A 17228-nucleotide genomic window follows, 5' to 3' on the forward strand; every position below is an offset into this window, starting at 1 on the left:
GAACGGAACTGTGAAAACTGTCTTGACACTTGGTCATTTCTTTTTGATGCTAATGGGGTTAACATCCTCCTCTGCCATTAGGAATTAAAAATTTTCATCCGTTGGTTTTTAGCCCACAGGGCTATTAAATGGAATCATCAAATGCAAATGAAGCCCCTGGTAAAGTCCCTTGAAGTTTTTCCCTTAGTAAAATAGTGGCACAAATGTATAAATTAAAATGTAGTTCACTGGAAGGTAACAAAAGCAGAAGCAGGAAATATCATGAGTGATAAAAATAGTAGTGATGGTAAGAAAACAATCTGTTTTCTCTAGTGGTATCAGCCTGGTAAGGAACTGAAGGTCCCTTGAATGCTTGCATATTTAGGTATCTCCTGTTAGGTATTACTATATAGAGTTACCTTCTGTAAGAGCCACCCTGGGTTGTCTCTAGTAAACAAGAAAACAGGATGAGGATTTAAAAAAAAAACCACAAGCCAAAACTGTAGAACCCCACACCGATATGGTCATTTGTAGCTTGTGAGTGGTTTTCTCAGAAGCCTTAACTGGTCTGTGTAATGGGAAGTAGGTGAAGGATTTTACAGTGGCTTAGGGACTTGAACTTTGTAGCACCTGCACTTCTGCAGACTAATGATTTCTGACTCAGACTTGGTTAAAACACTAACACACGCACATACAGAATCATAAAACCGTTTTGGTTGGAAAAGACCTTTGAGATGATCAAGTCCAACCATTAACCCAGCATTAACCCACCAAGCCTACCACTAAACCATGTCCCCAAGTGCCACATCTATATGTATTTTAAATATCTCCAGGGGTGGTGACTCAAGCATTTTCCTGGGCAGCCAGTTCCAATATTTGATAAGCTTTTCAGTGAAGAAATTTCTCCTAATATCCAATCTAAACCTTTCCTTTGGATATACACACACCCACACACAGATTTTTCAGCTGTACAATGTTTAGTGAAAATCAACAATTCACTGTCACAGTCCTGATTTGACAGACTTTGGCTAATACCTGGTTTGTCTTCTAGTTTCAGCCCAGGTTTATGTTTTCCTGTTGATATCTTACATGCAGTGGGAAAACCAGGTGAAATGCCAGCTGGTACTTGACCAAGAAATTAAAATGTTTAAACTCTGCTCTTGAATGTTGCTTTCCAGCTACCACTTAAATTGACTGAATTAAGTAATTCAGTCTGTCTTGCACAGGAATGACTTGTGGTGTTTTTTTCTTGATGAAGGTGTGTGTGTGTATGTGTGTTTGTGAGAGACAGTTTATTAACATGTCATGGTGTAGAAACTAATCCTATTACCACCCTTCCCCGTGAAAACAAGCTCAGGCATGTGGTGCTCTCATCACTGCAGGACTTCTTCCAGCACAAAGGCAGCTTCCATTCTCTGTGGCCTGTGGGTAATCTCTCTCCTGTACTTCTACCTCCAGGGCACTTTTCAGCATTTTGTACTTAATGTTGCAATTTGGTAAATGCTAATTACCACAATAAAGATTGCCCTTGTATGCTGATTAGGATGTCTTTTTGTCACTAACCAAAGTAAGATTGCATATCACTGTCAGAGCGTTTAAACCCGGTGAACTTGACTGATCATTTCAACGTGTCACTTGGTACCCTGCAACATTTTACTACGCTAAAGTTGATGTAGATGGCTGTAGAAACATGATGAGTAGGGCTGTATGAATCTTTCATAATGAAGCATGAAATAGGATGGAATTCTTCTGGACTCCAATCTTGCAGACACTGATTTAATGGAACTATATCCCCTAGTCAAAGAAAATTGAAGTCGGTAATAAGCACTGAGGCTGACTCAAAATTTGTTGTCAAAACTGGTTTTGAATTGCTAAAGAAAAAAAAAATGAGAAAAGGAAGAAAGTGGTGTGGACAATATATATATATGTGGGGGGGGGGGTGTATTGAAAAACATACATATTTTCAAAACAGGAACTTCCCCCTAAGTTTTGACTTCTATGATCTAAAGATTGTTTGTTTGTTTGTTTTGCAGAACTTATCACAGAAGGGAAAAAAATAGCAATTGATAAGCACCAAAACAAGTAGGTTCTGCAATCCTAACCTACTAATCAATCAGTGGAAGACATGGGCCTGAAAAGGGGGGTTCAAGGCAAAGTCCTCTGTTTGTCTCTGAAGTTTAGAGGACATACAGAGGAAATCTGAAGATGATTCAGAGGCTTTGGCTGAGGAGACTTCAGAGCATTAAGCAGGGAGAGTAGAGAAATTTAGGTGTGATCGGAGAAAGCCCTATAAAATAAGGGATAGTACAGTGTAGGTGATGAGTACTGTTGCTTGAGTTCTGCAGGTCTGGGAGTGAGAGAAGGTTCTGTGGGTTGTGTGTCAGCAAAGATAATTCTGGCTGAAGGGAAGCCGGGGTTGATGGAGCAGTCTGAGAATTTTGGAGCTCTCTACACTCCAGTCTTGTGCATGCTGCCAGTTACTAGGTTTATGAAAGATGCTTTAAAACTGAGAAGGTGGAGAGGGTTTTTTGAATTGTGAGGGCAGTGGGAAGCCTTACTATGGAGATGAGAAAGAACAGTTGTTTTTGCAGCAAAATGAAGCCTGTAAGATTTAATTGCCATTGATGATACTTGGGGGAGTTACCATCTGGGAGTGAAAGAAATACCTGTTTTGGGAAGAAGGGCAGGGTTGCTGTAAGAATAACACGCTGTAGCTTGGTTATACACAAACTAAAAGTAAATTTGTAGTTACTTATGTGGGAAATTCTAGCGGAGTTTTCTACCATAAGCAGTGAAAGTAGAAAGCAACTAGTAGTTGTAAGGCTGAGCTCAATCAGCTAATGAGAGACTGGCTGGTGTGTTTGTAGGTAGCAGTGGTGAAGTTATGTTTTTAAGCAGTACCTGTTGATGTGTCTGTTTTGATGTGTCTGTTTATCCCTTTCTCCACATTGAAAATGCATTTGACAGACGACTGGAGAATTTCAACCTTCCCTATTGTCTGTCTGGCACCTAAAATAGTTCCACTTTCGGCTGCCTGCCCTTACCCTGGTTCGGAGGGCAGGGAGGCAGAGGGGAGACTGGAGTGTAGCAAAAATTGTGACTACACATAAAATTTGACAACCAAGTATGAACAGTTGTTTCCTCAATGGTTAGGTTTTTTTTTAAAAAAGCTCAGATTCCAGCAACAAGTCCAAGTTTCCCAACTTCTTGTTTCCAACCAAATTGAAGTGAAAAATCAATCACTAAAATTCTCACAAAAAGAAACTTGAAAACATATTTTGCTTTAATTTTTCAAAAGAATGATATCAGAGTTATTTGGGTGAAAAGAATTGGTGAAAAGGAAACTGAAGTGTCACTAGGAGTATGAGTTTTCTTGAAATTTGTAGATTTAGTTCAAGAATTTCAAACATAAAAAGATACATTTCAGTTGAACTGTTTGGAAGTAATGTGTGTGAAGTATAGTCCTCTGAAATGTCTCAATTTATATCAAATAAGCATTTTTTCAGTCGAAAAGTCTGAATGTCAAGTGAGTCAGCTTCTGAACTGTATGCCAGACTGTATTATTAAGTTAGAAAATGAAAATAATAATTGCAAATGACTCACAGTGTCTGTGGGTATCATATGTGCTTTCACTTGCCAGAACCATCCTCCTCGTTTAGGAAAACATGGAAATAATTGGTGAGGTTAAGAGAAACATGACAGATACTTGAGTTTATGGCAGATGTGGAAGGCTACCTCTGCATGTTTTCTCCACCATAGATGGGGGAATCAGGAGCATTGTGGTATCTAATCCCTTACCCACACTCCTACCCACACAGCCCTACCTGGTTCCTGAGTTTTCTGCCTTGTACAGTGGCACCAACTTCCAGTGCAGGCTTCTCCAAGTCCCTGTCCAGGGGCTGGGAGGTAGCAGCATGGAGATGGACCAGTGTGTATTTGCACTTCACCTTCTTTTTTGTGTCCTTCCTATTCTGAAATATGACCTCTGATGTTTATATAATAGATACACAAATTTAAGGCAGGAAAATGTTCTATTTATTTTTTTTCCTGCTTGTATATCAGTCCTGTTAATAAACAGTGCTTCTCTTATCTGGAGTTTTATTAACATCTATAAACTGCTTGGTCTGTATTTTAAAAAAGGACAAAATACTTGTTATTTTGTTTTTGCTGACCTTCCTCCTAAAACTGATGTGACTGATGACATAATAGGTAATAGGGAGAGATTGTGTATTAATAGGTAATAGGGAGAGATTGTGTATTAATATTTAATAGGGATAGATAGGTTTATTACTAAACATGTAAAATGCCCTCACAGCTGTCAGCTGTAATTACTGCCTCTGTCTAGAAGGTACATACACATTTGTGTATTTATGGAATTAAGTTTAGAAAGTCAAGATGATCAAAGTTAAGCACTTAAATAGCCTATGTTTGTCAGAATTACCTATCAGGATTGTAGGGGTTTGAAGAAACAGAGCATGTTTCAGTGCATTGGGAATTCAGTTTTTAACCCTTATTAATCCATCCTGTTTCATCAGATGGATATTCCTGCACCTTTAAAGGTTGGTGCTGATTTTGGAGAAACAGCAGAGTTGTCTCAAGATCAGCTGAATATTGCCCATAGTCAGGAGAGCCCAGTTGACCCTGCTCTGTCTCTGTGAGTTGGTCTTCAGCTGGGGTTTTCATGCCCCTCAGCTTTGAATCCTGCTTGTACCTGGTTTTCAGGTTCTGGACTTCAAACTCCAGCTGTACAGGGGATTTGACACAGCTTTGGGGTAACACTCCTATATTCCTTGGCAGGTGCAGAATATTTGCATCCCCAAAGCAGAAGGAAGCTTGTGAAGTGACTGAAACAGTAAAGGCTTAAACCAGATATTGCAATTCACAATGGAAATAGATGGGATTTTTCTATTGGCTGATAAAACTGATTTTATTTATTTTTATTTGATGTTCAAGTGACAGATTTTATCAGCCTAGAGGTTCTCTTCTAGTATTTCCATTCCAACAGGCAAATACTGAAACCAAAGCTTCCCGAGCTTTCTGTCACTTCCGCTTTCTGTCAACATATACACAATCTGAAATTGTATTCTGTTATTAAATGAGCGAGAACAGTGTGCTGGAAGCGTGGTTATCCTCACCCAGAGGGCAGAGATCTTATGAAAAAGTATGTCTCTTCACATAACAGTGTTCTTTATTTGTTTTTCTTTCCCTTGAAATCCCACCACATTGTTATGAAGTTAATTTAGTTGCTGCTGCTTATGATACACACTTCACAGGAATGTGTGGTAAGGCTAAAGAAACAGCTCCTGTGCTTTTTAAAAATCAATTCGGTCTTAAAATAGAGTTGTGTTTTGGGGGAAAGAATAGGAATTGTATTTCAGGGGCTGAGAAGTTTCCTTATTTTTATCACTTATCAAAAGGACTTCTTAAATCAAATTCAGAGCTGGTACCAAGTGAGCTTTTCAGTGCCACCAGCTCATGATGTCCACTGCATGGCTGCTGTATACACAGGCTGATGAGGACTCTTCCTACTTTGATTCTTCTGTTTTCTGATTGAAGTCAGGAAAGTTTTAATATATATAGTCTGACAGCATTTATTATAACAAGCACATCCCCCAGACTCTGCAAGTAAGGCAAGGTGTGCTTGTCAGCCTTGAGCAGCACTCAGACACACAGCTGTTGAGATGCTCTCACTCAGACAAGTATTGCTGTGAGTTTCCAAGGGATTTCATTTTTCATTTTAAAAAAGCCTTCAAAAGTGGGAATGAGTTGCTCACCTGTTCACTGGTTCTCACAGGTTTGTGGTCCCTGAGTTTCACATTTAAATGGGTCTCAAAAGCAAGCTTAGTGAAATTTTCCCTTTCTAGAATTCCCCAATCCTCTATCTTAGTCCTTGTCCTTTGGAATGCAGCCCAGATGTGCTACAATGCTCATACACCTTGAATTTCTCTTAGTTTTGGGTTTTCTTAGGAAATCTTCATGTGCTAGAATATATTTTAATAATATGAAAGAACAACCCTGCTGAATGCTTCTGGATAAAAGACTGGTCTGGAAGGATATGAACTTTGGAGGTGATCAGAGTCAATCTTTGCTGATATTTTGTATATACAAATATAATATTTGTATATGTTGCCAATATCTCTCTTGAGACAGAAAATTCCCAAATATAGAGGAATGAGTCACACCCCATCAGGTGAATTTGTGTATTCCACACAGCTGAAAGTACAATATCTCTGCAGTTCCTGTTAAAGCATTAGAGGAGGAAATTCCCACCCTTTATGCACCCATCACATTCCCAGGCTCTGTGGCAGATCCACGTGGCAGGGGTGGGCTGTGTGACACTAGTTTGTGTATAACTGCTGCCTGCGTGAATTAATGTAATAATTGTGCAATTATGCAATTATGACACTTGCGTGACTGTATTGTCTGTGTGGTAAATGATACCATGATTATAAAGTCATTATACAGTATAGCAGCATGCCTGTAAAACCCAATGCCTTTCCTGCACTGTTGGTAGGTACCTGCATTCCCTAAAAGGGCTGGCTCTCCCTGGAAAGTCAGTGAAGTTTGTTTACTTTTATCTCTTACCCCTTGCTATGAAAAATTTAACCAATTTCAGACTTTAATGCTTTCCTCTAACTACTGGCCATCTGCTGTAGTGTGGAAGGATTTCCTACAGGGATGCCTGCTTTAACACAGTTTAACTGCCGTATCAGCAGTGCTTTCCTGTCATCTTTCTGTTGTGATAAACGATGGCTGCATTGACAGCTGTCACATACGTGCTTGGGTAGCAACTGGGAATATCCATTTCTGGACTATATCTAAATTCTTTCACTTGGTCAATGCATCTGAAGAACGGAGGAGCAGATAAAAGGTTTTCTGTGACGTTTTAAAAGGAACTGTAGTATTTAATCTAATTTCTGTAGTTTATCAAAATTAATATATAGCAAGATTTCTTGCTGTAGGAAGTCAAAGAGAATCATTGTAATGCACAGTCCTACCAGACATGGTCATGTCTAATTGTGCAGACACAGAATTTTATTTATTTCAGTAGGACATCATTTATGCATAAAATTCAGTCTTTTTATATAAAAAGTTTTCAAGATGTATTTTATATGAAAAATGGTAATTACTTAACATTTGCCTATTTCCTGAATTAGGATGTTCTGATGGTTTTACTGTAAACAAGCTGCTGCTGTCTGGAGTCCAGTTACTGTTTGGAGACTTCCAGAAGTGAGTCCAGAAAGAGAAAAATACAGTCTGGGCTGAAACGTAGTAAGTCTTTAAGAGTGACAACAACCCTGTATTTAGAAGAGATAATAAATTTGGGATGTAGGAACTACCTTGTGTATTACACTTAAGACGGGAAAGAAGTTGGATGAGCATGAATGTACTGAGGGATGATATTATTTCAGCCTTGGTGAAGTTTTGGAGCTTAGAACATTTGGGATTCGGGGCTGGCAGGTGAGGGCATGGCTAGAGAATGTCTTCTATCTGGAGCCCCTGTCTGGAGGTTGTGTCCTGTTCAGGCCACAGCTGGACATGATGGAGGCCTTGCACTAGGGAGGGCTGTGACCCATGGGAAAACATCTCGTGCTTTAGTGTGAGATGTGAGCAGCTATGAGAGCCCTCCTAAAGGGAAAATGGATATTCATCTACAACAGTGTTGCTTCCAGGACACCGCTGGTATGGCTGTGTGGACGTAGCATGGAGAAGTCTGTGCTACCTGGCATGACTTGTCTAAGCAGTTACTGTTCAGGAGTGAGACCTGGGTCTATAGCAGACAGCTCTGTGGCAGCATGGGTGCTAGACTCAATAGCAGGCAGAAAAGCAAACAGAATATTATGGGTTATTAGGAGAGAAATTGGGAACACACTGGAGCAACATTGTTGTGCCACCATATAGATCTATGGTGTTTCAGCATCTTGAATGTGGTCTTGGTGCCTTTTTAGCAGAAAGAATAGAATGGAATAGAATAGAGAAAACTTACCGGAGGGCTACGGACGAGTTTGGAGCAGGGATGGGCCATTGAGGAGGAGCACAGAAACATGCCCCAAGCTGGCAGGGAGGGGATTAGAAAAGCCAAAGCTTGGCAGTAGCTGCATTGAGGAGATAGATTTCTTCCTGACATTTTGTCTGTACAGCTGTTGGGTTCCCCTCCCTCATTCCCAGCTGCTGCACTGCAAGGACATGACTGAAAGTGTGCTGCCTCTTCATAGGAAACCAAACTGCCCCTTCTCCTTTTGTTCTTTTTATGCTGGTTTCTCCTCAGCTCCTTTTCTCCTGCCCAAACCTCCCCTTTATTCAGTGCTATGCACTTCCAAGACCTTCCTCTTTACTGCTTTGGGGTGCTTGATGTGAAGCAACCCCACTCACCAGCTCCATGGGGTGCTGGGGGTCTGTGCAAACCCACCCAGGGAACACAGAAAAGCAGTTCAGGGCCACACACCACATGTCTGCCATCAACCTGCCAGTGACAAGAGCAGATCTTTGTTTCCAGACAGCACAGGTGCACTCAGAAATCTTCACCAGCTGCCCTCAGGCAGAGTCTCGCCACACTCTGGGGGACAAATCAGACCCAAGTGGGCAATTTGGCATTTTACAATGGTGCATTTTTGTGGGTGGTCAAATGTACTTTGGAGAAGAAAATCCTTGTGGAGAGCCAAGTTTTACCCAAGTTTTATAATTGAGTTATTATGGAAGTGTGTAAAAAGTGGGGTTTAGAATAGAAGTGCTGACACTAGAACAGCATGAACACAGCTGTTATAATATAGTAAATTTGTTAGAAATTGTATAGCTAACAAAGTAGGTCAACAGCTTCAGAGGAAAAACTGTTTCAGATGGCATGCTGCTCTATCTTAGAGATCTTGATGTTTTTTCAACGTGAGAACAGAGATGTTTTCCCTTCTGTGCTAATTCCTGTCATTTTTGCTTTTAAAAATATTCATGCTCGAAGGTGGGGCTGACCTCCAACTGTGAGTAAATACAAATCCCTCCTGTACAGGTACAGCAGAGTGGATCACAGACCAGAGAATGTAAGGATGATTATACCATGCCAGATCACAGATCACACTTTCTTGGTATCCCACTGTGACAGTGGCCAGTAATGGCTGGCTGTGAACAAGGCTGAGAAGGCAGGTGACACGTGTGGCAGTTTTTCGAGAACATTCTCCCGGACCCAAGCAACTCCTGTGCCGTAAAGACTTCCCATATCAGAAGGGCTGCCTTTGTACATAACAGCCCTTATAGTATCCATGAATTTGTTTTCTGCATCTGTGCTCCCTTCAGGGTCCACTTCAAGTCTCCACCTTCCACTTTGCTCTCTCCTCCTGCCTGTTAACCCCTGCTTGACCACCTGGCTTATAGCCCAACATAGCTACTTAGTCTGACTCAATGAGTTTGGTGAAGAGTAGTGTCAAACTGTTCTAGGGAACAAGGTTAATCCAAATATTAGTACAACCATTAGACTTTCTGTAAACACTTGATGTTTACTTGAATAAATATTGACAAAGGTAGCACTTGTCAGTCTCTCCCTCGGTCCCCACCTCTGTTTAAAGTCTGGTGCCTTAATCTCATCTTCCTTGTCCTATTTTTTTTTTTCTTTGGTCTGCTTCTGGCAAAAAGGTTTTGAGGAACTTTTTTCACCTTCTTTTAACCTTCCTGTATATCTCCATTGCCAGCCAATTTGTTGCTTTGGGGTACAGTGTTGCTGTTGGGAAGGTTCAGCAGTGATTCCCACCTGGCTCAGAGCAATATATTTATAGTTACAGTTGTTCTTGAGAACATGTAAATACCAGTGGTACTTTGACTGACAAGTATATTGCTTAATTCCATAGTTTCCATGAGAAAGAAACGATGAGTGCTGAAGTGGTAACAAGACTGGGACCACTGGTAAGATTTTCAAGGAATTCTGCTTTCCCTTTTTAAAAGTAATCTATTTACTGAGGAGGCAAAATGGAACAGTTTTTTGGTGAGTCAAAGACTCAGTGTTGAAACCACTCATGACAGTGGCACTTAATTGCACTGTGGAGCTCAGAATCTTATTTTCCATACCTACCCTAGGTTTTGTTCTGGAGCTTTCAATAATGTTGATAACCAGCTTCACAGGAATGATTTGGAGCTTTTTAAGCAGCTTCCTATCTCATTCAAAAATTTGCTTTTTACATAAGCATTTGATAACATCTAGTATTTTATGACAGAGGAAACAACTGTATTTGTTGTCTTTTCTGTACTGTGGCTTGAGTGTGTCATGCCATTTGTGAATAATTTCTTCTCAAATCAAATTTATCTACATTTTTAGAAACTTAATACTGCAGGATTTCCAGTTCTTATTTCTTATGTTGGCTGTCCTTTGGCTGCTTTTATTTCTACACAGCCTTTTTTTTTTTTGACAAACTGTAAATCACTGTAATAGTGTTATGAGCTACCAAAACCTTATTCTCTGTTGATAATATTCCTAATATTCCCATCTTGTATGACACTCCAATCTGGGAGCTGAGTATTTCAATGAAATATATCTGTTCTTTGCAGAAGCTAATGCTAGTGGTTTTTTCATTTGGTAATAAACACGTGGGTTTTTGCACAGAAATGGACCCAGATGTGACCTGCAATGCCAATCTCAAAATCTGAATTCTTCCATGTTTGAGTCATTTATTTTCATGCTGACTTGCAGTTAGATGTTCACGCTATTTTTTTCCCTGGCTTACATAATCCTTATCTAGGCAGCTGACATTGCAATCCAAGTTGCAGTGGTACTTAACAAGGAATGGAAAAATGATTGGAATGATATGTTTTAGCAGTTCAGAGTCACAGGATGTTCAGCTTATGCTTCTGACTGCTGAGTAACTTTATTGATAACAAGAATGTTACTGAAATACTGACCCTCTTTTTAATAATACAACAAAATCATGCTATTATGTGCTACTGTGTTTTACCAGTAGAGAATTGGAAAAATGATTTACTCCTAGGTCTAGTAAATAGGCACTATTATTTAGAGAAAATCAAATAGCAAGAATTGAACCTCTTCCTTGCAGTGAAATTAATGTTGCACTCTCAGCTGTGTTTCAACTTAATGTTGTTTGCTTTGATTTCACATTTGCAAAGAAGTTTGTTCACAGAGGATGTAATTTTATTTACATGATGTACAACAGGTAATGGAAGACCAATATTCAACAAGTACAGTAGTAGTATTCACTTGTCAACATGAACAAGTATTTTGGCCGCATACACATTTTTAAAGGCAAGCAGGCAGTGGCTGATAAAGAGCTTACTACAAGTCTTACCAAGGTTGCAAGTGATTCAGTAAACTGGGACCATTCCTGCCCAGACCATCTGGGTCAGGAGCTATGAGCAAAATGAAGTATTTGCTTTTGAACTAAATGCTCATCTGCATTGTGTGGAATATGCACCCTTTCATGTGTGAAAGTCTTGAGCTCAGCCTTACTCATCCATCACTTCATGCTGCCCAGCTGGAGAGCAGCTTTGCAGAAAAAGATCTGGTGGTCCTGGTGGACACCAAGTTGACCATGAGCCAACAAATGTGCCCTTGCCACAAAGAAGGCCAGCAGTATCCTGGGCTGCATTAGGAGAAGCACTGCCAGCAGGTTGCAGGAGGTGATCCTTTTCCTCTATTCAGCACTGGGCAGGCTGCACCTGGGGACTGTGCCCAGTTCTGGGCTCCCAAGTGCAAGAGAGACATGGACAGACTGGAGAGTCCAACGAAGAACCACAGTTGTTGAAGGGACTGGAGCATCTCATATGAGGAACAGCTGAGGGTAAAGAATTAATCAAAATGTTTTCAACCATGAGCCAGGGAACAGGAGAGCTGAGGTGTGTCTATGGAGAACATGAAAATGGGGTAGGAACTGGCTCACTGCTATAGAAGGGACAGAGCTTAAGAGTGGCTAAGAAAGGCTTAAAAATAATTTTGAATTTGTGAATATTACTTGAAAGATTTTATGAAGGTAATGAATCCCAGTTGTTTGAAAACCTGTACGTGTGGAGTTAGAACTATGTTGCCATGGCTGGAGTGTGTGTTAATGCTGCCATGGGCAATGGGCACTCCTCTCATCTTCTGATTCACAGGTATTGTACTGAAGTGTGGACAATGAGTAGTACTTAATCAATAATAATCACAATCAAGATTGAATTTTAATGCAGCTTAGGATAATTAGCCATTTATCAAATGGCTTTGCTTGGGGGCATGTGAAATGCCTGAGAGATGAAGCCGTGCTTTTCTAAGTTTCATTCAAGAACATTCAACAGATCATTTAAATGAGCAGTTTTCAGCCTGTAGCTCATTTTTAAATGGGTTTTTTGCAAGTCTGTGATGGGGCATGTGTAGAGTGTGAAAGGTTTGTGGTATCAGTGGCTGATAGTTTCAATCTGAGCTGGGCTGTGAGATGGGCAGTGCTCTGAACTGATGATCTGCAAAACTACTCACAGTTTGTTTCAGAAGGGTTGTGTCCAGGTGGTTTGGAGCTCTGGGGTGCTGGGAGGAGACACAGAGACCCATTGAGCATTTTTTAAGTAATCATTCAGATCTACTAATTGCTGCTAAAATGAAATTTTACAAATAGGAGAGAGTGCCACAAGGACACAGTAGGAGTTGGGAAAGTGTTCAGAGATGTTTAACCAGGTGCCCAAAGGTCACCCATGTTACCTAGCAACAGAAATACTAGGAGTTAAGGAAAAAGGGTAGTATATCTGAACAGGGATATGCAAAGATCCTTATTTTTAAAATATAAACATTGAGATTACTGCAGAGTGAAAGCAGTAATGTAAGATAAGTGTATGCAAAAAGGTGGACAGTAAAGTGCTGGTGTGTTACTGGTATGATGTTTGCAGTGTCTGCTGGGGAATGCATCTGTTTGCTGGGTGAGAAATTACAGTTGTTAGAGATGTTAAAAGCAGTGCTGTCTGTGCTTGTTCTGAGAGAAAGTTGTGCCATATTTCAGGAAAAAAAATGAATATATTCTTAACGGGAAAAAGTGACCTTGTGGTTGCAGCATGTCAGAAATTTGGTGAGCTCCCATCTGGTGAAGTGCAGTGCAATTTTGGGGGGGGTTCTGCACTGGCTGGAATTGTAGCTGAAAACCTGAAGTGAGAATTCACTGCAAACATGAACCTCTGGGTTGGAAAGAAGGTAGAGAGACAGTGCTGTGAAGAAACAGGGGGAGGATGCCTCTGCATGGCCCACAATCCCCAAATTATTCTTGAATCAAATCCTTGGAAACACGGATTCCATAAGGCATAAGGAAGAAGGAACAGCAATTTCAAGGGAAAATGGGAATCAAGGGGTTGAAATTTGGTAATGTGGCTTAAAAAGACAATTTTTCTATTATGTGTAAGAGGTTTTCAAAAGTTTTTAGATTTTTAGTTTTTGGGGTTTTTTGCATCCTGCATAAGGTTAAAAACCACTACGAACTTTTTGCTAAATCAAATCTATTTTTTTTTCTGTGTTGGAATATTTGAGTAAGCTTCCAGTGTGTTCTTCATATTTTTATTTTTCTTAAAAATATTTCACTTAGAAGTTTAGTGGATTGAATAATGTCTGCTTGAAATGAAAAATTGAAACCTGCTGCTAGATAAATGCAGAGAAGTGGTACTTTGTTTGCATTTTCCAGATATTTTCCATTTTTTCTAAATAAGAATGTGAAAGTAGATCTGATGCTGTGAAAATCAGATGTGCATTTGCTCATCTGATGGAAAATTTTACAGTGGAGTGATTTTTGATCTGTTATGTTCGGAGATAGGCACAGAAATTATTTGGAGCACATGTGTTTCTGAGGCATCTGAGGCTGGAGCCTTTCCATGGGAACAAACTCTACAGTTAGAAAAAACACTGGACTCTTTGATTGTGTACTTATATGGGGCTTCATAGGACCATAGAAGAAATGGTAGGGAGTTTCTAGGATTTTACATTTATTTTTATTTTTAAAATCATACTCAGCGTAATCCAATTTGTCTTGCTCTGTCTTTGGAGTTACAGAGGCCAAAGGTGGTGATGTGGAGTAAGGCAGGGGGATATTAACTCATCTCTCATTTAAAAGTAGGGATGTCAAGTGCACAGGTGTTTTAAAATCACATTTCAGCATGTTATCTAATTTTTATGGTTAGTCATTACTGTAACTAACTCGACAGAAAGGAAAGAGAAAATTGGTATGGCTTCTAAAATCAATGAGCCATTAAATAGGTGACAATAATCTTGATATAAACTTAGAATATTTAATTGGCACGCAGAATACCTCTGGAGAGCAATACCATTTCATGCTGTTCTCTAAATGCCAAGTGTTTTTCCCTTGCCCAGGAAGGCAAGGCAGCCCTGAGGGGGTCACCACAGCCCTGCTCCTGCAGTGTGCGGGTTGCGTCTCTTCCCGTGCCTTTTCTGTGTGCCTGTGTTTGCTTTCATGGTTTTCTGCCTTCAGTTCTGTGTGAACAGGTGAGGCCACAGAGGTAGCAGGGATGTTCTGCCAGTTTATACCCACTGCTGTAAATGCCCCCACTTTATTTTGCCGAGGGCGATTGATCATTTCGTACACTGCATTTCCAGGTGTGACTTCATACCAACATAACACAGGTAACAGTATTTGCACAGCTTTCTTGTTGGTTTGCCTTTGTTGTTTCTAGCTGATGTCCTTCCTTTGTCTCAAGTGCCACCTGTAATATTCTCTTCTTTGTATAGCACTGGAGAGCAGCTGTGCCCACAGAGGGTGCTGAGCATCCCCGCTGGCACTGAGCAGGCAGCCAGCAGCTCCTGCACCCTCCTCGTGCTCAGCCAGATCCCTTCTCAAGAGGAGCAGAGTCCAGGTGGTGGCTCCTGCTCTCACCTCTCCCCTCCTCTGAAGGCTCCACAAATGCAGCTGTTTCCTGGCTCTATCAGCTCCAAGTGCCCTATGGGGGCAGCTCTCACCTCTCTCTGCCTGTCCCATACCCAGAGCCTACTTGGGACCTGTTCTTAGCTGGTGCCATGGGCTGAGAGTGCTTTGGAGTAGCAGGTGTCAGGAGATTTCCAACCCCTCAGGGATCTTCCAGGCTCTTCACTAGACATTGTACCATTCTTTGTTTTGCATTGTAGAATGTTCTTCCATGTTTGGAAAGAGTTTGATGTTTCAGGAAAAAAACATCTAGAGAAAGAAAAAGAAGGCAAAGTGTTGAGATGGCAAATAGAGGCAGTATGGCTTGTTCAGACAGAGTCAATTGAATCAAGGGTGGATCTCATGGTACTTGAATCACTATTACTTGGTGGCCTGGCCAAGTAGGATTATGTTGACAGCAAGTGCTATCTGAGGTTGTTTTCTCTTCTTGCTTTTTGCATTCTTGTTCCTGTTGTAGTACCAGTTTACAAATCACTTTTATATTAATAGTAATTGTGTTTTTCATATTGTTCTTATTTGTAATATTGGGACTATATGTTATGGTGCCTAATCTTCTAGGAGTGAGACACAACAGTGTAACCAGGGCTCAGAACTGAAATCACATGCAATTGAGATTGATCCTTTCCCCCCCAGAAAATAAGAATTTAAACTTCTCAAAATTGTTTACATGAGTATAGACAAAAATGCTTAATGGAAAAAAACAAATCACATAAAGAAAACATTATATTTCATTCTCCTATGATGCTAAATTTTCAAAGCCTTTCCCCCTTGCCCTGAAAACATTTTCTCATGTGTTTGTTGTGCTCTGTTGTTGAAAATCTACCCTGGGAACATGCAGCACCCCTTTATTAAGTTGCCAAATGATTTTAGCAATCTTATTTTCCACATCTGGTTTTTAAACCTCTTTGAAAAGCAGCCAGGCCTATGAAAAGAAGTCATGAATTGCAAATGTGTGTGTCTCTGAAAGTTACCTCACATTTTAGACCTAGCACTGCTGCTCTGACATGGTGCAAACAATGCCTGCACTGAGTGATGCTGGCAGTAATCCGGCGCTGGGGATGGCTGTGGGCAGCTGCAGAGCTCTGCCACCATCGTGGCTCAGGTAGAGAAATTCACTGCCAAGGGCATCTCTGGTCAAGTGCCCGTGTGCTGGAGTAGCCTAAGACACTTGTTGCTCTTAGCATCTATTTCTCTTGTTTTTTTTACTCACTCTCTGGTCTTCTCGGGGAAGCTTTTTAACTGCTTTTTCTTTCAGAGCTTGGTTTACAGGTGTTAAATGTTTAATAAAGCACCAGCTCAACAATATTTTCAAATATGAGCCCTTATGTCCAACAAACTCATGTTCTTTCCGTGTCATGGGATGATACGATGATGGCCAATTCAACCTGTGTAACACAGCAGGAGAAGACACGTATGGCCACAAGCCCTCTCTGCCACCATGAAGGAGCAAAGGAAGATGATGTAGGGCCTGAAATGCCCAAATTTCAGCTGAAGTGGCACACTGATCAACTCCACTGCCCACCCAGAGCCCTGTGCAGAGCTCAGACAAGCACAAGCCTCCCGCTTGCAGAGCTGAGTGCTGTGCCTTTTGGTATTTTAGGACAAAGAAATTGTTTCTCCACTTGCTGTGTTTGTTGTATAATATAATAAGCTGCAACCATAAGAACCAAAACTGAACTGGAAGCAGCTTTGACCTCTTCATTACTGTAGAAGAGGTTACTAGTACTGTACAATTAGTACTAGCATGTACATGAGCAATTAAGAAGTCAGAAAAGTGGAGACATGAACAATAGTCCATCTGTTTGACAGAAATAACTGTAAAGATCAGTACAAATTTAGATGCTTCTTTACTACTTAAACTGTTCTAATGACTAATGTTCTTGTGGTAGAATTACCTCGTTAGCTAATGAAAATTCTTTGGGAAACCCCCAGGAAGAACACTTGTGAAATGCTAGGCAAAAATTAAATATTGATTATTTTTAATGCATCAAATGAAACTTAATCATACTTTAGGAAATACATTATGTTTCCCAGAAATAATTGAAATCCCACTGCTGGTTTCTGTACGAGGTGGTTTCATACTGGAATGAGCTGCAGTACAATAGAAGCTACTGCTAACGTATAATTTGTGATATTCAAAAAGTGTTAGTGTATCATTTAGATAATGAAACCTTTATACCCATCTAGATTTGTAAGTACCAACTTGAGAGAAGGAAATGCTATTTCAGTGCTATTATATTAAATTATATACATTTTCTGAGGGGTTTAGATGGTTGTATGTTTAATTTACAAGCTTTTCATTCAAAAAAGCTTTTCGTTTATTCTTAGCAATTAAGAAAACCATAGTTTTAAAACCTACTGATGGTAGTGTTAAAA

General features: G+C 40.3%; 1 protein-coding gene across 8 annotated transcripts in view; it reads left to right on the plus strand.

Annotated features, from left to right (window-relative positions):
* Positions 1 to 17228, plus strand: part of IL1RAPL2 (interleukin 1 receptor accessory protein like 2) — a 368404-nt gene that overhangs the window by 125733 nt on the left and 225443 nt on the right. The gene's annotated exons all lie outside the window — the stretch shown is intronic.

The sequence above is a fragment of the Manacus candei genome, unplaced genomic scaffold (assembly GCF_025592945.1).
Source record: "Manacus candei isolate 608988 ecotype Guabito, Panama unplaced genomic scaffold, ASM2559294v1 h1tg000003l, whole genome shotgun sequence".
Taxonomy (NCBI): domain Eukaryota; kingdom Metazoa; phylum Chordata; class Aves; order Passeriformes; family Pipridae; genus Manacus; species Manacus candei.